This window comes from Acomys minous, assembly GCF_964271855.1.
Source record: "Acomys minous genome assembly, chromosome: 2".
In the NCBI taxonomy this organism is placed as follows: Eukaryota; Metazoa; Chordata; class Mammalia; order Rodentia; family Muridae; genus Acomys; species Acomys minous.
This window is the reverse complement of record NC_140484.1, coordinates 116,442,125-116,458,132: the sequence shown is the minus strand read 5'-3', so window position 1 is coordinate 116,458,132 and position 16,008 is coordinate 116,442,125. Positions and strand designations below refer to the sequence as shown.

The 16,008-nt window shown below is 46.5% G+C and overlaps 1 protein-coding gene across 4 annotated transcripts in view; it reads right to left on the bottom strand.

Annotated features, from left to right (window-relative positions):
- Positions 1–15,949, bottom strand: part of ZNF592 (zinc finger protein 592) — a 48,787-nt gene extending 32,838 nt beyond the window's left edge. The window contains exons 1-2 of one of the 4 annotated variants that reach the window (XM_084772375.1): positions 13,764–15,364; positions 12,518–13,167 (exon numbers count right to left, since the gene is read on the bottom strand). The gene's annotated coding sequence lies outside the window, so the exon portion shown is untranslated. Of the gene's footprint in view, positions 1–2,301; positions 3,665–3,695; positions 4,151–12,517; positions 13,168–13,763; positions 15,365–15,676 lie in introns of those variants that run through there. The other 3 variants (XM_084772378.1, XM_084772376.1, XM_084772377.1) reach the window with 3 other exon arrangements.
- Between the last annotated feature and the right edge of the window lie 59 nt (positions 15,950–16,008).

Genomic DNA, 16,008 nt, shown 5'->3' with positions numbered 1-16,008 from the left:
CTCAGGACACTACCCACTGAGGCTGAGGAAGCTCTTCAGGAAGTGAGGGAACTGGAAGCTGGGGAAACCGTAGGTGGGGAGAGGGCTGAGGTGAAGAAGAGATGAGAACAGTCGGCAGAGCATTTTTTAATTACGTGGTTTTCAACTATTACTGAACTGAGGAGTACCTTGCGTACTTTGGAAACTGTTAATGCTTGGCCACCCCCAAGATTCAGTTTTACTTGGCCAGTGTTCTGAAATACTAGTTAACGGTCTCTTAGTCCTCAAAAATAACAGGAATGAGAACAGGGAGTGATGGTGTACCTACAATGCCAGCATTCAGAAGGCCGAGGCAGGAAAACTGAAGGCCAGCCTGAAATACATAGCCAGCTAGAGCCTGTGTTTAAAAACAGGAAAGGGGCTGGAGAGTGGGCTCAGCAGTTAAGAGGACTAGCTGCTCTTCCAGAAGAAGCTGGTTTGGCTCACAGCACCAGCATGGTGGCTCACAACTGTCTGTAACTCCAGTTCCAGATCTGACACCCTCTCTTGACCTTTGCAGGGACTAGGCACACACATGGTGTACACACACATGTGCAGGCGAAACACTCATACACATAAAATGTAAAAGTCTAAATAAACAAATAATAACTGCTGCCAGGTGGTGGCAGCGCATGTCTTTAATCCTAGTACTCATACTCGGGAGGCAGAGTCAGGCAGATCTCTGAACTCAAGGCCAGCCTGGTCTATAGAGAAAATTCCAGGACAGCTAGGGCTACACAGGGAAACCCTGTCCAAAAAAAATCAAAATCAAAATAATAATAATCAAAATAATAACAACAACAATAATAATATAAAGTTTAATATTTAATTAATTTAATTATTATAAAATAATAAAAATAAATTATTATTGTTATTATTGCTGGGCAGTAGTGACGCACACCTTTAATCCCAGCACTCAAGGAGGCAGAGGCAGGCAGATCTCTGTGAGGCCAGCCTAGTCTATAGAGTAAATTTCAGGACAGCCAGGGCTACACACAGAAAAGGCTGGGGGGCGGGGGGGAAGCAAAATGGCAAAAAGGAAAGAAATCATGTATAATGAGGCACACTTGTCATCTGAGGACTTGAGAGACAGAGAAAGAAGGATTGGGAGTCCAAGGACAGCCTGGGCTATATGAAAGTCTGTCAAATGGGGGGGGGGGTTATTTTATTAGGGAAAAAAATCTTTGTTTTGGGAGGAAAATGCCCTGCCATTGGCCTGAGGATACAAAATCTGGCTTTTCTAGGTTCTCATTTTCCCAGTGCTATTTCAATAAAAGTTAATGACTCCAAACCTTGGAGTTCAACTTTTTAACCCAAAGGAAAACTGCTACTGGAGAAAATTAAAGAAAAGGAAAAGGAGGAAATGGAACAATGCAGGACAGTACTCCTTTACTTCCTATGTATACCAAGTCGTAACAGACTTCCCCCAAGGAGAACTCAAGTGGCTGGGTGTGGAAATGTCACTGTCTTTCTGGGATTGAGTCTTCAGGGAAAGTGTCAGATGCTTGCTGTTGTCCTCCTGTGAGCTTGCCCCACTGTAGTTTTCTAGGACCAAAAGCTTATTTTATAAATTATTTGTATATTTTCATGTTCAGTTTGTAGGGTACCCTTAAAGATCAGATTGTTAGCCTGGCGTAGCGGATCACACCTTTAGTCCTAGCACTCAGGAGGCAGAGGCAGGTAGATCTGAGTTCAAGGCCAGCCTGGTCTATGAAAGTGAGTTCCGGGACAATTAAGGCTACATAAAGAAACCCTGGAATGAAGAGAAGGGAAGGGAAGTTAGTTTCAAATTGCTAAAAGTGTCTGTGTGTTTTCCTTGCTATATATAACCTTAAGACCCAGTTTTTAATTTTTTTCTTCCATATATGAGTGTTTTGCCTGTATATGTCTGTACACTATGTACATGTATGGTATTCCCTGGGACTGAGTTATAGACAGTTCCAAGTTGCCATATAAGTGCTAGGAATTGGACCGTCATCCTCTAGAAGACCAGCCAGTGCTTTTAACTACTGAGCCATCTCCCCAGCCTGAGACTCATTTTTTTTTTTTTTAAGATTTATTTATTCATTCCATATACAGCACTCTGCCTGCTTGTACCCCTGCAGGCCAGAAGAGGGCATCAGATCACATTATAGATGGTTGTAAGCCACCATGTGGTTGCTGCTGGGAATTGAACTCAGGACTTCTGGAAGAACAGACAGTGCTCTTAACCTCTGAGCCATCTCGTTTTTGAAAGCAAAACTTCATTGTAATCATTACTAGGGCAGCTTGTGTGAAACTTACCTGCCACCAAAGAACTATTTACAGTTGCCTGTATGCCTTGCATGTATCCTGTTAGCTTTCCTGAAAGGTTTAAGAACTTGAATTACTATCAAATTTAATTGTATTTTCTTATTAAAGGGTTTTGTTGCTCTCATTGGTTTTGTTCTGTTTTTAATAAAACACATCTCTCTAGAGAGGGAAAAAGAAGAAGAAAAAGGCTTGATCTCTTTTATTTCTTTTTCTGTTTTCTTCCTGGCTGACCTGGAAGTGACTTCCTTGCCATGGAGCCAGGCTGGCCTCAAACTCATAGAGATCCTCCTGCCTCTGCCTTCCAAGTGTTGGGATTAGAGGCGTGCGCAACTATGCCTGGCTATCTCTTTAATTTCTAATTATGCTTCTTCTGCCTTTTCTTACTCCATCATGCATTTCCCAGCCTGACTTCATCTTTACCTTTACTTCTACAGATCGGCATTTATTTTAGCTTCTAAGTAGAGATACAGATAATGTTAATAGAAATGTTGAAGGGTACCTGGTACCACAATCTGCAGAAAGGAACAGAAAAATTAATTTTTTGATTATTTTCCTTTTCTTGTTTGGATCCTAACATTTCAAGACATAAACTAGGCAAGGAGTTGCAGCGCAAGCCTGGGATCCCAGTCAGCACATGAGGGGTAGAGAGGAGCTAGCCTGGGCTACATGAGTTGTCGTCTCAAACAAACAAAACATAAACAGAAAGTGTAACAGCAAAACTAGGACAAACGCCAGAGGCTGAGAGCTGAAGAGGTGCAGGCAGGCATTCAGCCTGTTGTCCAGTCATGAGTAAGCTCTGAATGGACTGGCTACTCACTCCTCGGTAATAACCTTCGTGCCTCCAGCCTCTTAACCAGTGAGTCTCTGGTGTGAATAAATAGTCTGGCTGCAGAGGACACAAGGCTGAAAGTCTCCCAAGTCACTGAAATCACAGGCTATGGGTCTGATGTAAGAACTTGACCCTCACCTGACAAGAAACTTAGCAGGAAGTGAGCCACAGCTAGTACTCAGAAGCTCTCAGGCGCCTGCCTGCTTCCAAAGACCAAGATGCCCTGTACTAAAAGCTCTAAAGCTCTAGTTATTTTCCCACTTTCCAGCATGGCACAAACTTTCCTTCAGTGTGGTATTGAGACATTCACTGTAGCTCTTGTCGTAATTATGACACATCTTGGTGTTGTAAGACTAGGATAAGAAAACATTGTTCTAGAATATCTTTCTAGATTAGAGGGTTTTTTCAACATCAGAAACACAAAAGCCTGTCAGAGCCAAAAAGATTCCAGGAACCCATTAAATTTAAGCCACAATACAAATAAAGAAACAGAGGTCCAGAGAGATGAGGTAATCAGATCAGAAAAGGTATACAAATTGAAAAGAATGTTTGTTACCTGCGAGGTTCCCAGCATCCCTGGCAAGATCATAAGACCCTGCCCTAAGGCCTTCCCTTCACAGGGGCTGACAGGCTCTGTTCACCTAACCACTGGAGCTCCATCCAGTGTGTTCACACTAACCACAGGAGCTCCATCTGGTGTGTTCACACTAACCACTGGAGCTCCATCCGGTGTGTCCACAGTAACCACTGGAGCTCCATCCAGTGTGTTCACACTAACCACAGGAGCTCCATCTGGTGTGTTCACACTAACCACTGGAGCTCCATCCAGTGTGTCCACAGTAACCACTGGAGCTCCATCCAGTGTGTCCACAGTAACCACGGGAGCTCCATCCAGTGTGTCCACAGTAACCACGGGAGCTCCATCCAGTGTGTCCACAGTAACCACGGGAGCTCCATCCAGTGTGTCCACAGTAACCACGGGAGCTCCATCCAGTGTGTCCACAGTAACCACGGGAGCTCCATCCATCCAGTGTGTCCACAGTAACCACGGGAGCTCCATCCATCCAGTGTGTCCACAGTAACCACGGGAGCTCCATCCATCCAGTGTGTCCACAGTAACCACGGGAGCTCCATCCATCCAGTGTGTCCACAGTAACCACGGGAGCTCCATCCATCCAGTGTGTCCACAGTAACCACGGGAGCTCCATCCAGTGTGTCCACAGTAACCACGGGAGCTCCATCCAGTGTGTCCACAGTAACCACGGGAGCTCCATCCATCCAGTGTGTCCACAGTAACCACGGGAGCTCCATCCAGTGTGTCCACAGTAACCACTGGAGCTCCATCCAGTGTGTCCACAGTAACCACTGGAGCTCCATCCAGTGTGTCCACAGTAACCACGGGAGTTCCATCCAGTGTGTCCACAGTAACCACTGGAGCTCCATCCAGTGTGTCCACAGTAACCACTGGGGCTCCATCCAGTGCTGAAGAAAGAGCTTATTTAACCCTTAATCAGTAATTCTCACCCTGGATAAACACTTGGCTCCAGCTCAGACCAATTGTATCAGTCTCTAGGTTGAGCCCTGCACTCATACCTTCCTTGTCTCCTTAAGCACTCTGGCCTACAAGGCTTTTCCAATTGCATTTTATCCATGCTGATCATTCTTCCCTCAGACACTTGCCAGTTCTCACCAACAGATCTCTACAAAGATCTTTTCATCTGTCAGATTTCTCTGATTTCCTTATATTTTACTTTGAGACAGTTTCTCTTTAAGGGCCAGGCTGGTCTCCTTTCCTCCTACCTCAGCCTCCTTCTCATCCATCTACCCATCTAATTGTGTGTGTGTGTGTGTGTGTGTGTGTGAGAGAGAGAGAGAGAGAGAGAGAGAGAGAGAGAGAGAGAGAGAGAGAGAGAGAATATAAGTAGAGATCTGAGGAGGACTCCCAGAAGTCGGCTCTCTCCCTCTATCGTGTGGATCCCTAGGACAGAACTCAGGTCATTAGGCTTTTCTGCAAGCTACCTTACCTACTGAGCCATCTCACCAGCCCTAACTTCTCCATTTTAAAAAAGAAACCCACTGGGGAGTGGTGGCACGCCCCTTTAATCCCAGCACTCAAGCAGAGATAGGGGGATCTCAGAGTTGGAGGCCAGTCTGGTCTTCAGAGCAAAGTTTCAAGACAATCAGTCCTACACAGAGAAACCCTGGCTCAAAAAACAAACAAACAAACAAACTGAGAAACCCAGGGACTAGAAAAATGTCTCAGTGACTAGGAGTACTGGCTGCTCAAATGTGGTAGCACAAGCCTGTAATCTCAGCATTCAGAGAGGCAGAGGCAGGCAGAGCTCTCTAAATTTGAGGCTAGCCTGGTCTACAAAGCAAGTCCAGGACCACCAAGGCTACACAGAGAAACCATGTCTCAAAAAACATTGAGAGAGAGAGAGAGAGAGAGAGAGAGAGAGAGAGAGAGAGTGTGTGTGTGTGTGTGTGTGTGTGTGTGTGTGTGTGTGTGTGTATGTGTGTGTGTACACATGTACTGGATGCTCTTCCAGAGGACATGAGTTCAACTCCAAGCACTCACATTGCAAGTCCGGTCTAATCCCATCTTCTGGCCCCTGCAGGCACCAGGTTCATATACAGTGTATAAACATATACACAGGCAAAACACCTATACACATAAAATAATAAAAAATTTAAAAATAAAATAAAGCCAGAGCTGGAGATGTAGCTCAGTAATATGGGCTTTGCCTACCTAGCATATGGGAAATCCCAGGTTCAATACCCAGTATCAAAGAGAGAAAGAAAGAAATCTGTCTCCCTAAAGCCAGCTACCCACCACACCTTCTTTATTTCCCTTTCTATACTTCTCATCATCTTCCATATTCAGTACTTCTTTCTTATTGACTCTAAGTCCCCAAATTCCTAGGAAAGAAGTTCTATGAAGGAAATATTTTAATCATGATTTCCGCTATGTTCCCAGTGTTTAGAATAGTGCCTGGTATACAGCTACCCCTGCACATGAGAACCACCAATCTCAACACCTGATGCCAAGCACATTGACCAGCACTCGGGAGCCTGAGGCTGGAGGATTCCAGGTTTGAAGGCAGCCTGCAATACAGAGACCCTATCTTTAAAAATGCTTACTGAAACAGAAACCACTTTGAAACAAACATTTTTAGTCAAATTAATCCCTCTAAAGGGTTTGTGAGTCAGATAGTCTGTCCTGAGAAACAACAATGTGGAGATAGAAAGCGAGCCTGGAAGGAGGTGATAGCACATTGGATGTCAGACAACACCCTAGTGTACCTAGAGCCGTAAGATAAAGGATTGCTCCACCTGCAGGAAACTGCTCTCGGCAGACCAGAAAGAACAAACAGGCTCCTCTCTGGGTAACAGTCAGAGATGTGACCAACAAGGACAGAGCCCCTCACCCCCGCCCGTCCACCTCAGCCAGGCTCTGCTTCCCACTTCCCCTTCACACTTCATCTGCTTCAGAAACTTGTTTGAAGTCACTGACACGTTGATCGTTGGCGCACTAACAGCCTTTGTCCGGGACTCTCAGATGATGTCCTCATGCCATCACCAAGTCTCATTGATACCATCTGCTCCTTTCCATGTCTGCTGACTCTGTCCTGTTGTCTCATTCCTGGCCACCTCTGGTCTTTCCCTATAGAATCACTTTGTGTGACTCTCTGAGACTAATTCCCCTCAAACACTAGTTCATCACTAAGCTCAAACAAAACAAACCTAAAATAGTTTCTTTCTGCCTACCACTCAGATTTCACCAAGACCGGGCTTTCCAGAAGCTTTAGATCTAGGCCTGGACAAAGTCTTCTGATCCGACATTGCAGCAGCTGCTCCTTCACCTCCTCAGAACACCTCACCACTGCCTTCCCCATTACACCACAAATGAGAGACAACACTGGAGACAATAATAGACTCAAGTCATGTCCAACCTCCATTCCTACCCAGAGTGCTCTCGTTCTCCCTGAGCGTCTCTTCTTCCTTCTTCTCAGCTTCCAGCTTCCAGCTCTATGTCACTCCCACCCCACCTGCATAATATGCACACAGCACACACATGCACACACATTCATTCATTCAATAACAGCTGCCAGGTGTGGTAGTTCATGATAGTAATTCCAACATCTAGAAGGCAAGGCAAGAGGGCCACCATCTCCTTCCAAATGGTGTTGCTCTACTTTGGGTGCCAGACATCTTCCAAAGGTGACTTCAGCCACCTCAAATGAGTAGCACATAACCACCCCCCTCAGAAAGAAAGGCCCCCTTAAGAAACATCTGGTTTAGAAGTAAATTGTCATGTAACTGCTCGCAGTGAGAGAACTCCTAAAGGCAAAGGTCATCTCACATGATTCTTTTATGTCCTACAAAGCTCAGTGCTCTGGGCAGGGCCAACGGTAAACTTTTCATACTTGACTATAGATTGCCTAGCAATGATGTACAGGTGCAAAAGTAAAACATTCTTGTGTGAGGTGTGAGAGCTAACCGTGACAGCAGACCAGGGAGGCTGAGGCATGAGGACTGCATATATGAGAACTGCCAGAGTTGCACAGCAAAGTTCAGGCTACCAGGGGCTACATAGTGAGACTGTCTCAAAACAAGTCTCCAGAGGCAGAGGCAGAGGCAGACAGAGTCCAGGTCAGCCAAGGCTACACAGAGAAACCCTGTCTTGAAAACAAACAAACAAAGTAAACAAGGAGCTGGGCGTGTGATACCTTCATGTGATGCCAGCACAGATGAGGAAGAGGCAAGAGAATCAAATGTTCAACACTAGCATAGACTACATAGAGATTTGAGGCCAGCCCAGGCTACGTGACTCTGCCTCAAAAAATAAAAATTAATCAGGCATTTTGGTGCAGGTTTTTAATCCCAGCACTGAGGAGGCAGAGGCATGCAAATCTGAATCTCTGTGAGTTTGACGTCAGCCTGGTCTACATAGCAAGTTCTAGGACAGCCAGGACTATATAGATTGACTGGCTCAAAAAACAAACAAAACACACACACATACACATACACACATACACATACACACATACACATGCACACACATGCACACCAAAATAGAGATCCCTTCCAAAAGAAACTAAACAAACAGTTGCTTGGCGCCCACTCCTGGGTACCCCTCTCCTCTGGAATGACAGAGCTGAGGCTTAGCTTTGTTTTCAGACAGCATGAGTTGTAGTTACAACCAACCCATAGCTTCAAAATTGATTGCTACAGTCTCCCTCTGCCCTTAGCCTTGCACAAGTCAACACCTTTGACTTGATAAACTGAATTGGCAGAAAGGGGAAAGTTGTGAACTGCAGCAAATGAGGGTATAAAGTGAAGCCACAGCCAACCCCACTGGCTCCCACTCAGGTAGTGTGGGTAAAATATTCCTGCATCCAAAGACTGAAAAGAAGGAGCAGTCCCCACCTCACCAATAGGCCAAAAAGGGCTGAAAAAGGCCAAGCCTGCAGAAAAGGAGAAATCCTAGGAATGCATGTTAAACTTACACATGGATTACACTAAATCCCTTTCCTTTGCAGTCGCCTGGGCTCCAAGTTGTACCTTAAGATTCTGGCATCTTCCATGTGGAAATGTGGAAGACTGAGCCCAGGAGTCCACAGAAGACAGCCTGGACCATGTTGGAAACCAGGACACACCATAAACAAACTGATTTCTTTAGAATCTTTCAAATTAGAAAGCCCTCAAGGCAGCAGTGGTGGCACACTCATAGGTAGAGGTTAGGTAGAGCTCTTGAGTTTAAGGCCAGCCTGGTCTACAGGCTGCTACAATGCCTTTCAGTATTTGTGAAAGAAGACCTATGGAATACTTATTTTTGTGAAGATGAGCTATTAAAGCCTTTATAAAATTCAAATGATAGGAAGAAAATACAAAGAATAAAATGTAAGAACTATACACACTCCTCTCTGAGGCAAGAGCTCTAGGAGTTTGTCCCCCAGAAGGGACACTGCTGTGCTGGGTTAGACCTGAGGCAATTCTTGCCCTCTTTGCATGAGTTTATGGTTTTTTGTGACAGGTTTTTAGAGCTACTTCTGGACTACTCAAAAAAGTTTCAGTTAAAAAAATAAAAGCCTGCTAGGCAGTGATGGTGCACGCCTTTAATCTCAGCATTCAGGAGGCAGAGGCAGGTGGATCCCTGTGAGTTCAAGGCCAGCCTGGTCTACAATGCAAGTCCAGGACAGCCAAGGCTACACAGAGAAACCCTGTCTCGAAAAGCCAAAAACAAACAAACAAACAAAAATAAATAAATAAATAAATAAATAAAAGCCAGATGTGATAGTCCATGCCTTTAATCCTAGCAGATGGAAAATAGAGATAGGCAGATCTCTGCCGTTGATGCCAGCCTGGTCTACACAGTGAGTTCTAGAACAGCCAGGGCTATATAAAGACCCACTGTCTCAAAAAATTAAAATAAAATTTAATAAACATTTTAAAGTTTCAGAATATTTCGGGAGCCCCAATAACTCTGGAAGTTTTAAAACTAGATATAGGCTACAGACACACACACACACACACACACACACACACACACACACACACACACACGGGACCAGGAGTCAGACAGCTCCTAGCCAGGATCACTTATATTCACCCCTCTTCACTCATCCTTGCGAGTCTTTTCACAGCCTCGAACAGACACCACATCCTGACTTGTCTGCTGGAGTACTGTAATCAGAATGAGGGACCACCATCACCTTCAGATTCTGAAATGCAGATGGTAAAGTCACACAGTAGGATAAATGCAAACACTGATTGGCAACATCAAACTTGAAGCTCTGTCATTTACTTTTCTGGGAGGCATAAAATTATGCATCAGATAAGTTATACCAAAGTATGCTTTCCTACTGTCAAAATAAGAGCGAATTTGGCTGGAAAAAAAGAAAGGAAAAAAAAAAAACCTTTCTTAAATGTAATGACCTAGTACGCCTTTAATCCCAGCACTCAGGAGGCAGAGGCAGGTGGATCGCTGTGAGTTCGAGGCCAGCCTGGTCTACAAAGTGAGTCCAGGACAGTCAAGGCTACACAGAGAAACTCTGTCTAAAAAAAAAACAAAAACAAAAAACAAAAAACTCAACAATAACAACAACTACTACTACTACTACTTAATGGATATCACATCCTACAATTTTTTTATTTTACTTATTTATTTATTTACTTATTTTTGGCTTTTCAAGACAGGGTCTCTCTGTGTAGCCTTGGATATCCTAGACTCACTTTGTAGACCAGGCTGGCCTCGAACTCACAGAGATCCGCCTGCCTCTGCCTCCCAAGTGCTGGGATTAAAGGCCTGCGCCACCACGCCTGGCACACCCCACATTTCTAAAGCCAACAATAGACCAGATTCCCATAAATAGAAAGACAGAGGTTTTAGGTACATAGAACTGTTTACCTCATAGACACCAATTTTTATAATTCTTTACTATTCAGAATGTTCCTATTTTTATAAGGAAAAAGAAAGTTAAACAAACATACATACAAAAATAGAGATGGAAATAAAGATCTAATACAAATATCCAAAGGGCTGGGAAATGAAACTCAGCAGGAGAATGCTTGTTTATCACATACAAAGGACCTAGACTCAAGCCCAAGTATAGCAAACAACAAAACAAATATCAAATAATAACCTAGGGGTGACGGCCCAAGCTTGTAACCCTACCACTTGGGAGGCAGAGATCAGTTCAAGTCTAGCCTGGTCTACAGAGCGTCACGACAGCCAAGGCTAGCATAGAGAAACCCTGTCTCAACCAAAACAACAACAAAAAAGCCAAAAAATAAAATAAATGTTAGAGATAGTTCTGAAAATAGGATTTATCAGCAAGCTTTATTTCCTTTGTATTCCTATCTGTATCTCTAATCTTCTACATATATATTATAATGTTAGAGATTTCCTTTTACAAAGATTTCAATTTATGTGTGCGTATTTTCATGTGTCGAAGGGTAGGTATGTGCACCTGAGTGCAGGTACCCACAAAAGCCAGAAGAGAGCATCAGCGCTGCTGCAGTGAGAATTACAGAGGTTAGGAGCGTCCTTGTCTCCTATGGATATGGAAACTGAACTCAGGTCCTCCATAAAAACAGTAAGTGCTCCTAACTGCTGAGCCATCTCTGCAGCCCCAACCTTTAGAGGGTTCAGAAGAAAAAACTTTTCTACAGTCTAGGTTACTTCCTGAATGACCCCAATGCATATGCCCATACTACTGCTCAGCCCAAACTACCCCACCATTCAAATCTGCATATACTTTGTTAGGCTAGTTCTAAATAACCTCTCTCATGATATCTCCTTTCATTCTAAGAGGTTTTGTTTTGTTTGTTTGTTTCTTTTTTAACTAAGAAAAGGTCTCGTGTCAGCCAGGCTAGCCTCAAACTTGGTTTAACCCTGAACTTGTCAGTATTTCTTTCTTTCTTTCTTTAAGTCATTGTTCCTCTTTCTTAAGTTTCACAAGCACAGGATCCCATGCAGATAACAGAGCACTGCTCACTCTATCAACCCAACGGCAGAATGCTTGAAGAGAGACTAATGCAGAGAGAATGGTTCATTCCAGGAAGCCTGGGAAAAGCAAATGGGAGCTGAGGAGGGAGTTTGTCAGCTTCCCTAGTCCTAGCTAGAAAGGGGAAGAGAGCTGGGGACAATGGCCAGAGGACAGAAACATCTGTCGTTCTACAGTTCCATTTTCATGATCAGTTAATAGTTTAGGTTTACTCATCAGTCTCCTCCAAGTTTACTTAATGAGTCAGTCTCCCTGACCTGAATCAGCTGAAAATCTTACTAAAGGCAAGCTCTGGTCTGCACAGCTAGGAATACATCCTGAAGCCCAGGGTCCCCAGAGACAAAGCCGCCCAGGCTAACAGAGACCATTGCTCTCCAGCGGCAACACCATCATGGAACGCATGTGTTGCACATGTCTAATACCCTCTGGTACTGCAGTGCGGCTTATAGAATTAAATACACTTCTTGGCCTGTCTCTCACATAGCCCTGTTTCCCAGCCTCATCTCCAGACAATGAGGTCTCTAATAGTTGCGTGCTTTCATGTTCTATGTAGAATGTCCTTCACAATCTTACTAACCCACAAAACTGCTAATCCTCCTCCAGAGACCAGTTCAGAAGTCTCCTCCTCCCCGAAGCACCTTCCCCCGCCCCCCCCCCCCCGTGAAGCACCCCCCCCCTCCCCAAGCATTTATAGAACTTCTTGTATCCCAGGATGGCTTCAGGCACTGCCTAGCTGAGCTCCTGATCTTCCTTCCTCCTTCCTCTATCTTCCAAGTGCTAGGATTACAGGACTGGGCCCCACAGCCTGCTCCCAATAGCTCATTAACCACCTCTATATTAGAGAACTTAAGTAGAGATTTTAACTCACTTGTTAAAATAATTGACTTCTCCCAGACACTCTACTGAAAAGAAGATGGTATCTAACAGTTCTCACTTGTAACTTCCAGCATAGTATCAAAGCATGAAATGAGATATCAATGTTGAATGATTGATCATATGGAACACAGCACTGGTGCTAAGAGGAAAGAAGAGGGAAAGCAGCTAGTTACACAAAAGTCAAGAACTGAATTATCACCAGGTGTGGTAGCACAGGCCTTTAATCCCAGTACTCAGGAAGCAGAGGCAGGTGGATCTCTGAGTTGGAGGCCAGCCTAGAGTTCCAGGACAGCCAGAGCCACACAGAGAAACCTTGTCTCAAAACAAAACAAAACTGAATAATCTTTTTAATATTTTCCGAAATAGTCACAATATAGCTAAGAAGCAGCTCTTTATTTTTTTTAGCTAAGGAAACTAATATTTAGACAAAGTGCTAAATATTATATAACTTAATTTGATCTGCATAACTCAATGAAGTATATACTTGCACTGAAGATGAGGAAACTTCTGACTCCAAAGCCAGTGAGCGCAGGAATCAGGCGGGCTAGGCTTAAGTCCAGCCACGTTACAACTGGTATTGTGGACACATCACCTCACCCTCTGGACTGGTTCTTTGTAAAATGGACATGAGAATCTGGTCCCCTAAGGTATACAAAGTAGTAAGGTAACGTCTAAAAAAATCATTCAAATGGGTTCTCCCACCCAGAAGACACTCTGAAATGCTACTTCATTTTCCTTTCCTAAAAGCTGTAAAGAACTCACAGAGGACAGGATGTCCTCCATACTTGAGATCTTTTAAACAGAGGAATCCTTGCCTTATCTAAGTCAGAACAGAGTTGGGGGCCAGAGGCCTCATAAAAATGCAAATACCCCTAATTACCCTAAACTCAATCCAAACTAAAGACGGAAAGCATCCTACACCCCAGGCCCGGGTGATCAGACAGGCCCAGCTCTGCACAGGCTTTAATCTCCCCTCTCTCTCCTCTCTTTCTTCCTCTGGCCCCATGAACCTCTTTCACTTCCTCCAAGTTGCCAAGCTGAGTGCTGCTCCACACATGGTTAAGTCTTAAGCCCTCTCTGGGTTGTGACCTAACGTAACGGTGCTTGCTCAGGGACGCCTTCGCTGAGCCCGCAGCTCAAACCATTCTCCTTCCTCGTCCTTTTTCTTCCCTTCCCCTCACCAGAGTTTGTAAGTTTTATATTGCCATTTCCTTCAGAGTTTTGTTCCTAACACTCACCTGGGGCTCAAAGGCAGAGTCATTGCTTAGCAAGTGAGGCCTTAGGGTTGATTTCCCCCACTACAGAAAGAAAGACCTGAAACACATGGGGCGGGGGTGCAGGTGGGGGCGGCTCCCTGGCACCCACAGAATCGTTCTTAGGGCCCCTGCGATTGTAACCTTAATTAAATTCTCACTGATTCCAGGAGTGTTGTCCTCTAGTTATCCCAGCATTCAAGAGGCTGAGGCAGGAAGATCTAGGCAGGCCAGTCAGGAAGACATAGTTAAACTGTATCTACAAAGAATTAAAAAACAAAAAAAAAGCCCTCCTTGACTTCAGAGTCTCTTTCTGTCTTTTCTTTTTCCCCTTAGTATCTGGTGCTTTGTAATATATTACAGGTTTATTAGACACTGTACTCACACTAGAATAAAATCTTTACAAAGGCAGGTATTTTTCATTGCTTTGTTCACCACATCGAAAGCATGTATTTGTTGTCAAATATTTTCTTATTACCGGACTTTGTCTCTAGGCCAAGATCTCCAACACTAAAATGGTGATGTCTTTTTGGTTGACACAGTATCTCCAAAACCTAGTTCGGTCATAGGCCATACTACAAGTGCTCAGAAAAAAAAAAAAGAAAAAAAGAAAAAAAAAGTCCCAACTACTGGGGAGGTTAAGACTGAGCTTAGTGGCCAACCTGGCTAAAAGGGGAGGTGGGGGAGGGGTAATTGCTAAATGAACCAAAGCCATCGTATGTGGAACAGTAAAATGGTTAAAAACAAAAAACAAAACCAACAGAACAAACAAAAACCTGGCATTAGCACTAGGCTTCCCTTCTCTTTCACGGTGTAACACACCTTTCAGTTTAGCAAACAAGACATCTGAAATCCCACTGAGCACCCACCAGGCCAAGCACACTGTGTACACCTGACACAAGCACCCTCCTGCCCCGACAGGAACACAGGCCACGGGCAAACTCTGGTCCAAAAACCATTTTACCCACCCAAGTCCCACTCTCCTAATGCAGAAACTCTCTAGGCTTGTCCTGGATACAAAACACGCTCCCTGGGTGGGCCTGTGGATTTATTCCAACCCTGGACTTTTAATGTCACCTCTGGCCTACTCATAAAAATTAGTTTAAAAATCCCTGACCACCTCCAATAATCCTATGGTTCCAGAGCAAGCATACCTAAGGTCATACGGACCCCTCCCCCTCACAAAAGCTGATCCAAGGCCAGGAGGCCATCTGTCCAGCAGGCGCTCTCCGGTCCTACCCCCCGGGTCACACGGAGCCTTTTCCTCCCCTCCTGGTCCCTAGGTCGGCAGGAAGGTCCCCACAGAGAAATAGATTCAACCCTGATCAACAGGCCTGGTCATCCCTCTATGGACCCCAACTCCGGAGGAGGAAGACCTGTCTGCCCCGGGAGAAACCTCCCCCGGGGTCAGAACTTGGGCGTAGAGGAGGGGGAGACTGAGGGGCGCCGGGGAGGGCGGACGCTCAGAGTGTCTGCCCCGTGCGACGGCGCCAGGTCCTCGCGCGGCGGGGACCGGAGAGCTGACAGGGCGTCCCAGCCGGGTGAAGTGCACCGTTATCCTAGCCCGGGCCGGGGGCTCGGCGGGCGGCCGCCTGTCGAGCGCGGGACGACAGCGGCGTGCCCGGGCCGCCCCGGAGCGGCGGGCGGCGGGCGGCGGCGGCGGCGGCGGCGGAAGGGGCCGGCGACCCGGGCCGGGGGCGGGGTGGGGTGGTGGCCCGGGCCCGCCTGGCGGCGGTCGGGGGAAGTGGCTGCCGCCTCGGGCGGCGGGCAGGGTCCGCCAGGCTGCAGGGCCGGGCCGCAGCGCGGGCTCCGAGCCCGCTCTCCTCAGATTCCCCTGCCCGGGCTGGAGCGGCCGCGGGTGATGGCCTCGCCCTGCCCCGGCGGCGGGGGGCGCTTACCTGGCAGCGGCGGCGGCGGCGGCGGCGGCAGGCCCCGGGCTCGGCCGCGCGCGTCCCCAGCGCCGGCTGCGGGAGCCACAACATGGCGACGGCGGTGGCGGGCGGGGCTGCGGCTCCGGGGGCGGAGCGGGGGCGGGAGCCGGGCTGGCGGCGGGACCTGGCTGAGGCCGCGGGTGGGGAGGGCGAGCGGAAGGCGACTCGGGCCTGGGCACCGGCCAGGGCGGTGCGGCGGTGGAGCTGCCCTGGCCCGGCCCGGCCCGGCCTCGCGCCACCGGCCTCAGGCTAGCGCGACCCTGGCTACGCCAGGCGCGGGAGGGGCGGGGCGGGGACGG